The sequence below is a fragment of the Aptenodytes forsteri genome, unplaced genomic scaffold (genome assembly GCF_000699145.1).
Source record: "Aptenodytes forsteri isolate BGI_AS27 unplaced genomic scaffold, ASM69914v1 Scaffold245, whole genome shotgun sequence".
Classification (NCBI taxonomy): domain Eukaryota; kingdom Metazoa; phylum Chordata; class Aves; order Sphenisciformes; family Spheniscidae; genus Aptenodytes; species Aptenodytes forsteri.
The window spans coordinates 40947-57745 of NW_008795686.1; the positions used below are offsets into that span (position 1 = coordinate 40947).

A 16799-nucleotide genomic window follows, 5' to 3' on the forward strand; every position below is an offset into this window, starting at 1 on the left:
GGACATTTGAACTAATACTTGGACTTTGAAATGAATTTCTTTAACAGTTTTCTCTGCAGTGCAAGTTATTAAACTAAAGCTACTCTATTTCCCCAATGTGTTCAACAAAATCCTTAACGTCTAGCATGGTATCTTAATAAAGAATAAAGTCATTCTTTAAAAAAATCTGCTTTAAGTAGATTTTTCCCCTAAGTTTTCTTAGTTAAGGATTCCAAAAGTGGTATTCACAAATTCTCGCATTTAAATTTTTATTGCAGTGGTATAGATGAATACCATCATTGGTATCCTTAAATTTTATTTCTGCTCATGAAGGTTAATCATGATTGTCTATATAGTAATCACTTATGAATTGTGTTCAGATACAGCAGTTTCAGGTGTAATCATCAGAGCTGGTTAGTCAGGCATTCCAGATAGTGGTTCTTTTCAGAACCTTTTTTAAAGGGTTGGTTAACTACCTCAGTAGCAGAGGATTGAACTATACCCTGTCTGTACTGTACATAGAAAATCTTTGTAGATAAAAGCAAGGCTTGTTTAATATGATATGAGGGTAAGATTATAATATACCAAATGTAACATTCTTAGTTGCCTTTAGTTCCAGAGGCTTTGTAAGACTTCCTCATGACCATCATAACAGGCCTTGCTTTTGTCGTATTTTGTGGCTGAAAAAGCAGCCTTGCTTCTTCAGATATTGTAGTTATTTGGATGTATAATAGTTTAGCAAGATGTTACTTTTGTAAGACATCAGATGTTCAAAAAAAAGTGCATCAGCAACTTGTACTAAATACTGCAGTGTCCCTTTATAAAAGGTCAGACTAAAACTGACAACTGTACAGTGAAGCCTGACATTTGGATATTTTGAAGTTTTTCATAAATCATAGAATAGTATATGGCTGTAGTTTAGCTTTTTAGGTAAAAGGTATGTTTTCATTAGTGCATTTCTTATTGCTGATCACTGTAAAAACGTGTGGATCAGCTTTCCATTTCTCTTACGCAGATCATGATAACCTGTAGAGTAGAGTAGAGTACAATCATTTGTGCTATGTTTTTAATTTTCTAAAGCACCTTGATGACAGTGAGTGTTCAGTGGTGAAGCATCCTCTATTGAACCACCCTTAAAAAAAGACAAAACAAAAACAAAAGAACCTTGCCAAGTCCAACTTCATATAGGTAAAAGATAGATAAAATTATGACTTACTTTGGACTTGGCATAAAGAGCTTCCCTTAACCCCCTGCCCAAAGGGATACTGCAGTTATACTACATACCCATAGGCACCACAATGAAAATTGAAGCTTATACCTAATTAAGGTTTTATACACACCAGTTCCCCCAGTAAATGCAAATTTTAACAAAATTAGACATGTCATATGTTGAAAATGCTCATGGCAAACAATCACATTGCATTCCTGCAAATAAAATTGTTTTATACTGTAAGCTGGAGGCGAGTGTAACTTATTTTTGTAATAAAGTTTTTATTTTTTTTATGTGTCATTAATATAAATGTGTGTTAGTACAGAGATCTTCTGGTTAAAAACTTAGAATCGCACACATTTCAGTATGTTTACTTGTATTTACATAATTTTTTAGAATAGTGGTTTCCAATAGCCTGTATGTTTCACATTAATTGATTTTTTTTTTGTTATCTTAATAAACCATTTTAGTATGTTGTATGTCAATTACTGGGATAGCTGGGACATGAAGTGTAATTTAAATTGTCAAGTATTCATTGGAATATGTAAATGTGCCTTGCCAGTTTTGAACTTTAAGACAAAGTAAGTGAATGATGGTGAAATGAGTAGTCAACGCGTAAGAGACGTTTGCTACCACAGTTTCATATACTGCCCTTGCTAAAGAAAAGTAACTTTTTCTTCAAATTTGAGCATAAAAGTATACAGTTGCGTTAGCTTCTGAATTTTCAAATCTAGTGATAGGATATTAGGCTTATGGAAAGTGGGTTTGCTAATTGTAGCCTTAAGTATAATTTTGAATTTCAATGTAATCCTTGGTGCTGGCATTCCCAGTGCCAAGGAGCTTAAATGCTCCCTTCAAAGAGGTTGCCATGCCTACTGGCACTTTTACTGTCATATGGTTTTATAAGGAACACTGTCAAGATGTGGAAACCAATTTTGAACTTGCTATAAAATGAAAACACTGGGGGCTGTAGGAGAGGGGAAGTCCTCAGATTTCTTAATCTTGAAATCTCTCCATTGCTGAAAAACTTAAAACACTTGTGGGATCACAAGTGCTAGTGACTAGTTCTTAGTGTGGAAATATGTCGGGGGGGGGGGGGAATGGGATAATATATTTATGGAATTATAACAGTTGATGGAAGTGCATAAAAACATTGCTGTTAAGGCACTGCATGTGTTGAAATTGTGGATCATATCCTTAATTTCAGCTCTGATAAAAGCATGGGGGACAATTGCTAAAAACATTAAAAAAAAAAAAAGGCAAAATTGACAGGAAAGTGTTTGTTTTTAATGGAATGCAAGCAATGGTGAGTGAGCAAAATATCAAGATCTTGACAGTGTTCCCTCTAATTATGAACTCAAGCCATTATAACTTTTAAAATTAAATATGATTTGCACTGTTCTGATATTGGTGCAGTTTTTTAGCAAAATGATCAGAAAACTAAATTGCATGTGGTGATTAATATTGTGGAAAAAAAACTAAAATCAAAAAATGTTATTTTCAAAGCTTTAAATTTGATTGTGTAAAGAAAAACCGTTCATTATTAAGTGGAAGTACTGGTGAGAATGGGCAAGTGCATATATACAACATCAGTTTGGTTGCACTTGGGTGTTGGTAAACTTGAAATGTTCTACAGCAATAATGCATCTCGTACGGGGTGCGTTGGTGACAAATGGACGTATAACACAGTTCTTTTTGGCATGTTGAAGGCAAGTGTTGACTTAATGTATTATGCTGCCTCTGTTTATTCTCATAGGAGGCTTTCTTTACTGAAACACCTGCAAAGGTTTGAGTATAAGCTAGCATAGCTCCACATTGGTTTGTAATGTGTTCCTAAATTTGAAGCCTAGTTGAATTTAATAAGAAATCGGAAACTGCTGCTGCTTAACACTTCTGGTTTATAAACACTCCAATACACAGCTTTTTAAAATATACTCTTGTTTTAATACTCATTTTTGTTTGAAGGGTTTCATATAGGAGATACAACTGTACTTTTTTTTTTTTTTTTTAAAAGAGGAGATTTGTTACCACCCAGAACTTAAGTTTGTGGTTTTAGTGTTTGGAGGAAGGCTGTTATTACAGATACTAAGACCAGTTTCTGAATTTCTGCATTGTACAACTCCTACCTAAATACTGTCTTAAAATCTAAAATAAGGAATGCTAATTCTGTTCTTGTTTGGGGTGAGGGGTATGACATAGTCTAAAATAAACTTAGCCGCCTCTGAAGGTAGGATTCCCAACTTAATATTTCAGGATAGAAATGTTATATATGGCTGCAACTTTTTTCGCTTGTGCCTTTGATAATTCTTCAGAGGCTTAACTTTTCTGTTCAGCTTAGCAGTTATTTCGATGCTTCCATACATCAGTGAGGGGAGACTTTTTTTTTAAAGAAATAAAACTGAAAGGCAACATGGACATAAACACATGTAACATTTTCTGAAAAGAGTGTGTTCAAATTGATACATTCCACAAAATTAAGGCTGTTATTCCCTGACTTGTATTAGTGAAAACTTACTGGGAAATGTTAATTGTTTAAAATGGAATAGCAAGTTTTGGAAGTAGGCAGTATGACAGTAAACTTTATAACGTAGTGTTCTGAGAATTGAAATCGGTAAAGTTGGAGCTTGTGTTCATAGCCTGAAGCTTATGAATCCCAACTTTATGACTGGCTGTGATGGACTTAAAAGTCTGTCTTCGCCAAGTGTCTTGCTGAATTAATTCCAGCACCAGCACATGACATCTCTTGGCCGGGGCTAGCTAGTTGCATTAGTTGGGCAGAGGAAACACCAGATTGTACTTCGTCATTTGCTCTGTCGGATAAAAATGATATGTGGCAACAGGAGAAAAAGTTGACCTGAAGATTCCTTGGTCCTTAATACGGGTAGTGGGGGCAGAAGGAGTAAATTATTAATTGTTACTTTACAGCCATCTAGTGCAGACAAACATAAAGCTTCCTAGAAGCTCTGATGATAAACTTTTTTCCTGGGAGACCGACTTTCACATAGTGATGTGGTCAACACTTGGCAAGTGTTTAATTATACTTACTTGTGTTATAAAATCCATAGGATGAAAGAGTGAGTTTTCTTTGGTGCTCCATTGCCTTGATTGTTACAATAGGTAGGTAAGTTGAAAAGTGCCACTAGGACTAGCTTGTTAGTTTACTTGGAATTTGGAGAGAGGGGTGATTGTCTCATGTAACGGTATCTTTTTCTTGCCAACTGGTTACTAGTTTTTTCCACAAACTTACGTATTTTTAAATGGCCAGCTCTCAAGTGGGTGTTGCACAGCCGAGCTCATCTGGAAGCACTGGGTTACATTGATTATTTAAAGCTATCTTCATGAAAGCTTCTTTAGATGGTCAGACTTCCAGGTACATGATAAAAGCTTTTTTTTTAAAAAAAAAAAAAAAAAACCAAGCATCTCTGACAGTCTAGAAAACACAGTTATAGTGTGTAAGCTAATAGGGAATTAAATACAGCTTGAATATTTAAAGTTTGAATCACAAGATACACTTCAGTTCCGAGAGTTGTTTCCAAAGCCAACACTTACTTTCTGACAGTCATTTAGATAAAACTTGCAGTGTCAGAAATCTGGATTCCCTCTAGTCTGAGAATGATGTATTTGGCTGATGAATGCTGACAGTTCACTGTCTCTGTTTGCACAGTTAGTGTGACAATACAGTTTTACTTGTTTTGGTCACTAATGTGTAGAAAACACATTGGATCTTACCACTTATTTTCTTTGTGCTAAGGAAGTTATGAAATGCATTCTTAGTTCTGCTACACAGCTAGTAGAATAGCCTATGCCATTTGACTGCACAGAAGATAATGGTAAGTAAAAATAGACATTCTAGTACTTAAATGACTTGCAGTACCTAAAATCCAACTTCAGTAGACTGTTTAATTGACTCGTCATTTGCAATTATTAGGGAGGTTGTGGGTCTTACCTCTTCAATTTTAGCATGTCCACTTCAATGCTAAGTGAATGTTGAGTGTAAATCTGTTGAGTGTAATCTGATACTGTTTAATACTTCAGATCTAAAAATCTCTGAAATGCTTCCTAGATCATTCAGTGTGTATTTTTAAACTGATGGGTTAGCAGTCGTAGTGATTAAAGGGATTGTCCATGAACAGTCAGTCATTGAAAGCCAGGAACTGAATATATCAGGTACTGGGTTCCTGGTTCCAAGTGTAGCATTTTCAGTATTGTTCTGCTATCTAAAGTAACATTTTTCATATTTTTTTTTCTCTTTAGTGGAATGAAGAATGCACCTAATTCTGTCACTAGTAGTGGGTATTTAAAAACTATATGACTAAACGTAGCTAATTTGGGATTAAAAAGCTTCCTCTGTGAGAATTCAACAAAGGCAATTTTATAGGTATCCCATTAGTAAATTAGGGCTTTTCTTAAGGTGCAATTTTAGCATACTTAAGAATGAAGCTCTGTATTAGAAGACACTGGTGAGAGCTAGTCTAAAATAAACTATAATTAATATTTTCATAATGCAGGTGTATCACAATTGGAAGGTGATTTTAATCTTTAATACTAAAGCATTTGAGAGGACAGCAAAAAATACCTAGTCCCTGCATCTGGAAAAGCTGAAGCGGCTATTAAAGGACTGCTCCTGCTTCAGATTGTAGCCAAAGGCTTCCATCGGATAGTGCAATGAAACTTTTTTTCGTCAGTGCAAACAGTTGTTCGAACAAGCTAACCTGTTACCATTCCACAGTTTCAGCAGAATTTTTGAGTTCTGTATATGTGCTTAAATTGATATTTTTAGCAGAAGACAAATCTCCAGTGACAATCACTGGTGTATATGAGTAGTACTTTCACCAAGAAGTGACCAATATGTAACTTTGACTTAAACGAGTCTAGTGAAACTGTCCTTACTCGTATTACCTACACTTTTACAGAAGTATGTTAGTTTACACTTCCTTTTGAATTAGTGGGATGCTTAAAAGCTACTTTGAAAAAAGCTACAGCATGTACGTTGTTAAAATCTGTCAAAATTTGCAAATGAAGAAATATGCTGCAGGTTTCATGCTAATGGAAGACTAGACTTGAACATAAAGGGGGGGAAAAATAACGTCGTAACTTTTCTTGCTAGAGGTCCTGAAGGTACCACAAGCTTTAGGTGGCTTTAAGCTTTAGCAGTGAGTACAATGGAAGCTGGGCTCATGTAGTTGAGTAATCTTTGCTGCCTTGCTCCACTATGTTTTCATAATGCTAACACAACCTCTCAGAAAATTCTTTAAAAAAAAAAAAAAAAAGTTTAATAAAAAGAACTGACCCAAGCCATTGAAAATGAGCCTGCTGTCACCTGTAACTCCTCCCTCCCATCTTTCCTCCGTCTCACCTAACGACAAGCAACTAAAAATTCAATGCACAAGAAATAGAAGATGTGCACAAACCCTCCGTGGCCCAGGGGGGCTGCAACTGAGGGCCGCGCCACTGAACATACTCGCATCTTATTTGCAAGCCAAGTGAGATCAATCTTCCAGTTAAAATTAAGAAGGATCTGGAAGGTCTTAAATCCATTGGATTTTAAGTAACTTCCTTGAGAGTGTGTGTGTGTTGTTTGCAACTTGGTTTTGCATAGAAGTGATCTTACAGTGGGAATGGTGTAATAAATGGCACTTGGCATTTTTTTTTTAATGGCATACTAATCTGAAATAGTTTGGTTTGTTGATGTTCTGAGCCATTCAGGTGGTCATATTTCCATCCAAGAAACTGATCTTTAATATTTGTGTGGCATGAACTGATCAGTAAGTCTCAGACCCAATAGTTGCTTCTTTGAAGTAGTCGGTCTTCTCTTAGGTTAACTGTTGAAATTGGCACAGATTTCTAATAGGAAGTAGAAAGTTTTATTTTCTTAGTTGCAGTATCTAAATTTTCAGTTTATTGCCCTCAGCGTAACATTTCTAAAGAGTACTGCTTTCACTGAGTAATGAGCGAGGAGTAGCATACAGGTTAATGGTGAAAAAGCACTGCCGACTAAGCTTTTGAAAAGTGAAGCCTCCCAGTTTGTAATGCGCTTTGAGGTGCATTAAGGTGTACTCACCACACAGGTACAAATGGCATTGAGGTAAACTGGGTAGTGGTCACATCTCAGCAAGGTTAGCTCAAACTACCTTCAGTGATGGCCTATGCTAAAGCAGATTATTTGGTACTGAAGTATGCTAAAATGCTTCTGTAGTTTTATTGTGGAGTTAGTATAAGAACAACTAGGATAGTAACTCCAGTACAGCTGCAGGTAGATGATGATCCACTCCGATTTTTGTAGTCTCTGGAAGAAAAAGAGACAGTCGTGCATAATGTGTTTTAAGCATCTTGTAAATTTCTAAGTCCTTTTGAAGCAACCTTCTTATCTTTGTGTATTGAAGTAGAAAAACACGTAAGGTTCAAATTCTGTATGCAGTTTAAAGACGCAAGGACACATTAACTTAGCGGTTCTGGTTTTAAGAACAGATGGCTGGGTGTAGTTAGAGCCCAGTAATCAAGGCATGTATTTTAGAATCAGTAATTTTTTGACTCTGTGAAGAAAGGCCCTGATACTAAACAAGATACTCAATCTATCTTAGAATCCCTGTATCTAGCAAAAATGCATATATTGGAAAAAACCCAACACAACGCCCCGTCTCCAAAAGGTGTTTAGGAGAGGACTTGACTTGAATATGCAACACTTTCTAAGGGTGTGCAGGTTAAATAGGTGTTAGGTGCTGAATTCTTAGATATGGGGCAAGTGAGATGAATGTGATCATCTTGGAACTTCTGCCTCTCAATCCCATGTTAAAAATGATGGTAGAGAGATCTCAGGTTTCACAGATAAACTGAAATTGTGTTTAATGTTCAGTTTAAAAAAGAACAGACATGTCTTGACTCGGACCTTGAAGGGCAAAAAGTGCCCCTGTGAAAAGGAAAACTTATAGGGTCTTCTGTAAATACCTTTGTTTTTTCTAAAGCAGTGATGACAACCAAGGAAGTTCCTCCTCAGAGGAATACAAAGGAGTATATTTGTCTTGTATTTAAAAGGTTGACCTAGGAGTGATAGAATCACCAACACTCCCCACTTGGGAAAGCTCTTAACAAAGCATATTCTTGTTTGCTCCCTGAGAAAATGTAAGGTGATGGAACAGTTGGGAAAAGAGATCGTCTACCTGTGGGCACAAGACAGCCATTAAATGTGCCTGAACTACACTACTGGCAAGTTTGTAGTCTAGGGCTAAAGGCAAAATGGCCAGAGAAACAACCTGGCAAACCACAACGTAGAACAACTTCATTTAGCTGTGTTACAGCTTTGTAGGATCTTTCCTGGTATTAATCAGTCTATCCTTTTCCTGTGAAAGGTAGGCACACTCTAAGCCAGGCACCATCTAGCAGCCACAGCGCGATGTGAAGGGAATGTCAGGTGATGGATCTTGCCCAGATTCAAACATCAGGTCGAAAGCAGACACAGGGTTCCTGGATTACATGTCAAAAGGTAAGAAGATCCTGTCCTGGCTGTCGTAATCATCAGGGTCGCTTTATCTTGGTAGAAATTTCAGAAGAAAATTGTCTGGAAGTAGCCTTGCAAGGGAGGAGGTTTCGAACACAGCAAAATACAAAAAATGGTGGAAGAACCCTCTTACTGGGCCTAATGCTGCTATTTCAAATGTCCTGTTCCGAGAGGCGAGTGATATCCTAGAGCTGCTGTTTGTAAACCTGCTGTTCTGAAGTGAGGAACTAACAGTCTCAGCCTCAGGGAAGCAAGAGCCAGTCTTGAATATCTGATATACATGTTTCAAAGGTAGACCTTTTTTAAGTATAGGTGAGGAGTTCTTCCATCTCTTTCTACTGGTATAACGTGTGCCACTCACTGCCCTTAATAATCCCTTAAAGAGTGGATAAAAGTAGGGTAATTGAGGAAAAACTGTTTTTAATAGGGCCTGATGATGCCTCCTAATTGAGTGATGCTTGAGGCAACGTAGTGTTCATAGCAAAGCTTCCATGTAAAGTCTTGATTTGAATGTCTCTTAATGCAGGAGACAAAGTGAGAATAGGTGTTCCACTTGTAAAGCTGAATCGATGCCAACTTAGCAGCCCCTTTGCAGATTTCAAATTCAGGATGGGCCCACAGAGCTCCCAAGTACACCAGCTGCTTGTACAGAGTTGCGTTTTTTTCTAGAAAAGCGTGCAATACAAGCCCAGCATTCTGAGAGAGAGAAGTGGCCGATCGTTTCTTGGGACCAGGCCAGGACTTTAATTCATTAAAGACCTGGTGGTGCAGGTAGCCCAAATAGGTGTGTTCTACACTGGAGGTGGTCTTCATGTGCTCAGAAATGAAGGTACTTGCAATGAACAGTATGTGCTTGGAAACAGACATTATCTCTTAAGAGATAAGAATGACTTAAGAGCCAGTATGAAGGTTGCTGAACTTCGTCTGAAGATGTTCAGTTTCCTCAAGTCTAGCCTAGAGCTTACGTGTCTTAATACAAGAAAATACACTTTATTAATGAACAAAAGGAATTTTATTCTAAGTCTGTCGAATGCGAAAGCCTGTATCAGATGATGAGGTAGGAGGAGGCTGAAGAAGGAATGTGGTAAGGTAGAATACACTTGCTGAATTTTAGTTTGCCAGGATGGTCTCTCCTTACTGAGTTAAGAGGATCAGGTATAGGTAAGGCTTTGTATCTTGTTCATTAGCACTCAGGATATACAGAAGCATTTGTTTTCATAGACAGCTTTCAGTGGGGAAAAGTTGTCATTTTCTCTGCAGGTGAGCATGGTGAGCAGCATCTCTGAAGACTCAGTGGGAGATGAGAATGTTCCTGACTGTAGAAGTAATGCGAAGTGAGCATCCAATGGAGATCGGTGCATGTTCTAAGTTCTTGGTGAAACTCAGGTGAGCAGCTTTGAACTAAGACACCTTGGACTAAATGCACTAACTCCATGTCTCCTCACTGCCAAAACTGCTCCTCCAGATAATCCATGATTTCAATTCTGTTCCTTTGTTTTGCTGGCTTTTAACTATTGCCCTTGGGCTTCAGGGAAGGAGAGAGAGTCATTGCTCTGTAGGTAGCTTGACTTCTCCTCCAGACCTAACAAACAGCTGAAGGGGAAAATGGAGCGGGGAGCACAGCTGGGCATTGGTCCCCACCATTGTGGTCCAGGAGAACAACAGATACATGGGCTTTTCAGAATTGAGACTGACTGGTATTCCGAGTTTCCTGACCTTCATATACCCCAGAAACACACTGGATGTAGACAATACACCACAGTATGGTGATAGGTTAGTACATCATCTACAGTTTACGATATCCAAACTGAATGGTGATCAGTGGAGAACTTACTACTTGTCCTAGACAAAAAATCATTACGAGACTCGTACGTGGGCTGCTAGGAACCTGGATGATATTAGAGAATCCTTTCTCTGTTCTGATATCTTCTGAGCAAAATCTACTTTCTCAAGGAAAAAAGAAAATTCTTCCCTCTTGCATCTGAACTGCACTGACCCCAACTTGAGGTCTATCTGAGGCCTCCCAGTTCTGTGTGTGGTGTTACGAGTTATCTTACGTGCATCTGTTGAAATCCAAAAACCTCAATATTCACTTGTAACGCCTGAAGGGGGGGGAAATACTACAAACTGGACCTACAGAGAATACCCCAAACTCGAGATTGGACTGGAGTACTCACAGCTGCTTAAGGGGAAGAAAATGTAATTCCTTACAGCTTGATATGAAAGATGGTAAGCTGATTTTCATACTAAAATGCCCCTTTAATAATATATATTTTAAAATATGTATGTATTTGTGAAAGAGGAAAATCTTCATGCCTAGCATTTTAAACCGTTTTCTTTTTTACTTCTGTAGAACAAAGGTGAGCCAGGTAGTTTATATAGTAGCAAGTCATTCAGTCACAAATCAAATTGATTTATGAAGTTTTAGAATAATATTGAGTGTTACTAATAGTGCCCTATACAATATCAGACCTTACTAGCTCCAGTGCCTTTCCTAGCTAGAATACTAGTTACTTAAATAAAACAGAAAATAAAAAGCAAAGCAAAACTTTAAGTAATGGAGTTTCGCAGACATTAGCTAAGTCTTCCAAATAGTCCTTGTTTCTTGATTTCACAATTTGTCCCTTTTCCAAACAGCTCAAAGTCCTCTTACCTGCCTAAGCATGCACTCTCCCTCCTCAAAGGACACTTTAGGGAAAACCACCGTGCAAGTGGCAAGTGTGCACCATAACCAGGAACTGCATTTGCAGAACATCTGGAGGAATCACAAGTAACTGTTCTTCGCTGCTCTGGAAGAGTGACCGTGGCTTTCTGTCCTGCCAAGGTATGTCTGCTGATAGGCCCACAGAGGGATTGTCTGCTTCTACAGAAGCACTGTTAGTGCCAGTGCTAGAGGTGAAGTGGTATATAATAATATATCACTTTTCTACTAAATACGCCAACATTTCTGGGGGGCAAAAAGGTTTGGCATACCTTCAGGGATTTGGGCAGCTGTCTGATAAAGATAGCATTGATTAGCTATGAGCTGTGAAGAAGCCTGGCCTTGCAGAGCTTGGTACTGAGCCCTACTTCTTAAATTCTCTCATTAAAACTATCATATTCCTCTTGTAGTGGAGCTTTACCATGGACCTATATGCTCAAGTTGTACCACAAAATAAGTAATACAGGCAAGCTGCCCATGTGCTTCAAAAAGTTGTTTCCAAAACTCATCCTTACGCGTGAGGAGGAATAGCCCTCTGTTCAGGCTCTCTCATAGTACCATCTTGTGCATTCTGCCTGTTAGCATAAATCAATTTTTTTGCTTTTGTTGTATATTCAGTATTCTTGCTAGGGAAACATAACAGGTCCTATTGCTTTTTATTTTCTCTTTAACCATTCTGAAAACACCTCAGTCTTTGCTGTACATCATTTAAATGGAGGAAAATGTCAAACTGATTCCATATATCCTCAGCCAACAAATGGTAAACTAAACAATATCCTGGTTATACAACTGGTTCTGTAACAATTCTTGTAAAGTGTTTGATGAAAGACTTAACTGAAGCACAAATAACTCTTTGAGGGTTGATAATTAATGTTGTTTAACTCTTACCCTATACTGCTTTTACATGCTTCATGTTGTTGGAGAAACTGGTTGCTCGAACTAAAAATATCTCTGACCTGACAAAAACACTCAAGGCATTTACTGCTGTATCCACAGAAGCTAAAGCAACGGGCTTCCGGGTGTCAGCTCGCCAGTTACCAAAAAAACCCCCACAGATCTCATCGCTGCGTCTGGGTGTACATGATCATTGTCAGCACATACAATGGCCACGTTAGTATCAGTAGAAAGCTCTCTGATACAAGCTGGCTTACAACAGCAGCCTTTAGTTACAACTGGTCTTTTTCGCGCTTCTGACGAGATCTGCGTGTTGATTAGAACTTCCTGAGTATGTGAAGACTTTAGGTCGGGATTTTTTTTCGCTGTTTTTCTTCTAAGGTGGAAAAAATGAATCCATCAAAACCTAGAGTTGCGTCCAAATGAGGAAAAAAGGATCATAAATCTTCATGGGCTAAAATGTTAAAATACACTGAGGTGAAGCAAAAAATAGTTAAGGAGCAATTTAAGAAGGCACTAGTTCTACTAATAAAAATAATTTCAAATGCTGTTTTGTTGAACAATTTTGTTCCCGCTGTTGCAGCCTGTCCCTACTCCAGCACTACAAAACAGAGGAGATAAAAAGATTGGAAAAGGATAGGGAGAACATAAAAGATAAGGTACAAAAGTGTTCTCGTGTGAAGCACAATTCACTGGAGCAAGGATCTTCATTTTGGAAAAGACAGTTTGCTCAGGCGGCCAAAGTATTTTGATAAAATGATAAGCAGCAATTGTGCTGAGTAGGGAATGATTTTTCACCATGTCTTATAAAATAATAAATGAAACACATGAATGTTTGGAGAGCTGTATCTTTACTCACACAAGTGTAAATAAGTGGTGGAACTCCTTGCTGCATGATTTTTGTGGATGTTCATGGCTGTTCAAAAAGTAACTGGAAACTGGGGAAAAATATTCTTTCTCAGGATATCCCCAAGATGGTGAATGAGAGTAAAAGAATGTTCCAGGAAGGTAGTATTGTATTCTTGCTATGCTTTTATAACTTTTTCCTAGGTATCTATCCCCTGATGGCCATCATCACCAACGGGATGCTCACCTAGTTGAACCTTTGCTGATCAAATACAGCTGTTCTATGAATCCATCAAGTATCTGTGATGAAAAACTTAAACTAGCTTTAAATTCTCCAGATCTCGTCATAGTTATGAGGCATAGGTGCTGCAGCACTTTGCAATGATTTAACAGAAACATGTCATCTTGCAAGGATTTTCTTGACACTTTAATTCAGCTGAAACAAGGGAACATGGTTCAAGTTCCTCCTCAAACTCCCTACTTGAAAATTTCCCCCACTGACCTCAAAGTCAGTCAGTGGAAACTCCCTTCAGCACCTGGCATAGCTGTTTTCACAAAGCGTGTATCCAGGGCAGGGTTTTCTTTATCCCCATAGTAAGTAAACAGCTTAATTTTCATTTAGTTCGAGCTCTTAAGTATGTGCTATGGCATTGTTTTAACTATTTGCATTGGTACAGCTCCTTATTTCTTTCACAAACTTTTTCTTAGAAATTCTTAATATCCAGCTACCTTTGCTCCCTGCCCCCATTCCTCTCTGATCAGCCTAGGTTTTTGGAAGGAATTATGTTTTCCAGATCTTCCCCCTGCATATACCAACCAATTCAGCTACCTCACTTAGTACTAGATGAAGGTGCATATCTAGAGAGCTTATCTTTTGCTCAGGTGAATGAATGTAAAATTTTCATAAATTACACCTTCGCCAAATGTTGCCACAAACCTAATACTCATTTCTTCAAGCATTTTTCCAATGACTTCTGTATAGGTCTAGTGCCTCTCTTTATGCATGTTCCTTAATGGTGTGTTTTGCTGTGGGGTTGGTTTTTTGTTTTGGGTTTGGGTTTTTTTTTTTAATTTTGCAGGCCTCTACTTCTTATTGTCTGTAGTCACCTTTTACACCTACCTTGCAACTTTTTGCTTTATATCCTTCTCTTTCAATGTCCCATAAACTGTAGTTTATGACAGGACAAATTATTTTCATCTCTAATATCTAAATTCTCTACATTATCTAGTCTGTGAAAGAATGTATTCAGAAAAATCCTTTTCACGTAAACCATTTGAAGAAAAGCTCTGTATATATACTAGTGTTGCTCTGACCCTTTGCTTTCTCCTTGAGAGTTACAAGTTCCTCAAGGCAAAACTGCCTTTAGCACGTTGCCATTTTTTTTCTTCCTTCTTCCCAATGGTACGTTTTCCCAAATGGACCTTGCTTGTCCCAGTGAAATTCTAACAAGTTCAGCGCTCCTCAGCACCTCTTTGGTTTGCCCAGCATCGTTCCTGTTGGGCATACAAAACTGACTCTCTGGAAACTATTTCACTTGAAATGGGTTCTTTTACTTGAATTTCCTTACCAGAACAGTCTCCCTTACTTTTTTTTCCACTGCAAGTCTTTATTCTGCCTGGTGCCAGTCAGTGACTTCATGGCTTCAGTCCTAAACACAGCCTGGTAGGTATTTTCAGGTCTTCTAATAGAATTGTATTTTACAGTCTCTACTTTTTTTTTTTTTAATGATGAATTGTGGGTGGCCTGTTAGAATTGAAACCCCTTAGCTCCTCCCCTTCAACTTCAATTGCCTGCTGAATCTGTTTCTAAACAAACAAGTTTTTAAATCTGTGTAATGTCAGTTGGCAATTTATTCCCCTGCAATTGTGGAGACCAGTAATCTTTTAGAATCTTAGAATCATAGAATCATTGAGGTTGGAAAAGACCTTGAAGATCATCCAGTCCAACCGTCAACCCAACACTGCCAAGTCCACCACTAAACCATGTCTTTTAAATACCTCCAAGGCATGGTGACTCAACCACTTCCCTGGGCAGCCTGTTCCAATACTTGATAACCCTTTCAGTGAAGAAATTTTTCCTAATATCCAATCTAATCCAATCTTCTGAGAACTATGTCACCCATCTTTTTTTAAACAATTTCTCCCTTCCACCTGCTGTTTTGCTCCTTACTCTTCTGGAGGAGCTGAGCTCCTCTGTTCTCCTAGAAGACTTGTGTGGGATTTTATCTGGGAATCCAAAGCCCCTGTCGCTGTATCCAGCAGGTAATTTTCACCCCAGGTTATCATGCATACTGAGGGTCAATGTACGGTCCACAATGTGGCGATCCAGGAAGCAAACTTAAGAACCTACACCAACCACTGGCAGCACACGGTCCCATACAGCTGGCAAGCACGGGTCTGTGTGGGTGGTACAGGGAACTGACTCCCAAATGCCATAAATCTGACCATTAGTAGTTTATTAACTCATTAACAAAGAAGTGAATGTGGCTGTATTTATAACAGTAAAGCTAATTTTGTTTGCCTAAGCGCTAGTAATTATCATAGTACCCAAATCAAACCAGAAATGTGCATCAAATGGTCAGCCTCTACCCTCCGCCAATGTTTGAGTGTTCCTTCAGTACAGAGAGGCCAAGAAGCACTACTAAATGTCAGTTTTCATCCTTCTTCTGCATACAACTGAATTATCTGAACTCACAAACTGAAACCAGTAACTGCTGATGGACGCCCTTTAAGTTTTGAACTTAAAAGTCAAGTCTAAAGTGCCTACCAATGCTTAATTTTCTTGGGATCTGAGTCGTCACCAACCTCAGTTTCACTTTTTTTATTTAACCTTAGCTATTTGCTAAATACTTAAAATGAACTTTCTCTAAAGTTTTCTGCTAAATGGCTAAAGTTAAAGGTTAATATGAAGACTTCAATTTAAACTTCTGGAAAGGGCCCACAATAATGATCAGGGACTTGTGGGAAATAACTTATAAAGGAAAATTAATTCCTTGTTGGGTAAATACGAAGGATGACATTATGTAACTTAGCCTGGACAACTGCATCCTTGAGAAAGATAAATGAAAATAAGAAAATATAGACTGACTCATTTTTTTTAGATACTGGCAAGCAAAAGTAGACTTGCACAGTAAATTAAATGCAATCAGCTGGTGAGAATCTATGTATTATGGTTCACTGCCTGGTTTATTAAAACAGAGGGGTTTTTTTAAGCTTAAAAACACTTTGGTAAATAGAATCTCAGCCTTATAATTGATATTATTCAGCCAACAAATGTAGTTTTATATTTTATGTTGAAAAATCTACACTAATATGTTTTTTGATTGCTAGAATATGCAATCTTCTGTTGCTATTTAAAAACAAAAAAAAAAATACGGAGAACTGACTCCATAAGAAGACCTGAATGATCACTGAAAGATCCTTCTGTTTTAAATATTAAACTAAAATCTAGCTTTCCACAGCAACTCAGTCCTGGCCACGTTGCTTCAGAGCCCATCTCCAGATGCATGTTTTCCCTTTCAGTTCTCTGGTTAACCAGAGAATCTTCCTAAGAACTTATGTGAAGAGGGAAAGACTTGCTATGCTGGGCAATGGATAAAGTTCTTATTTCTCACATAAAATCAACAGTTTTGAAAAGTTTGGCATTGTCAATATTTCACTTTTGTTCTTCCATG

At 37.9% G+C, this 16799-nt stretch overlaps 1 protein-coding gene across 4 annotated transcripts in view; it reads left to right on the forward strand.

The window, feature by feature from the left end:
• The window catches only part of SYNCRIP (synaptotagmin binding cytoplasmic RNA interacting protein), a 23844-nt gene extending 22126 nt beyond the window's left edge, over positions 1-1718 (forward strand). For all 4 annotated transcript variants that reach the window (XM_019472989.1, XM_009282697.1, XM_009282698.1 and 1 more), the window contains exon 11: positions 1-1718. This exon is cut by the window's left edge. The gene's annotated coding sequence lies outside the window, so the exon portion shown is untranslated.
• Positions 1719-16799: the final 15081 nt, after the last annotated feature.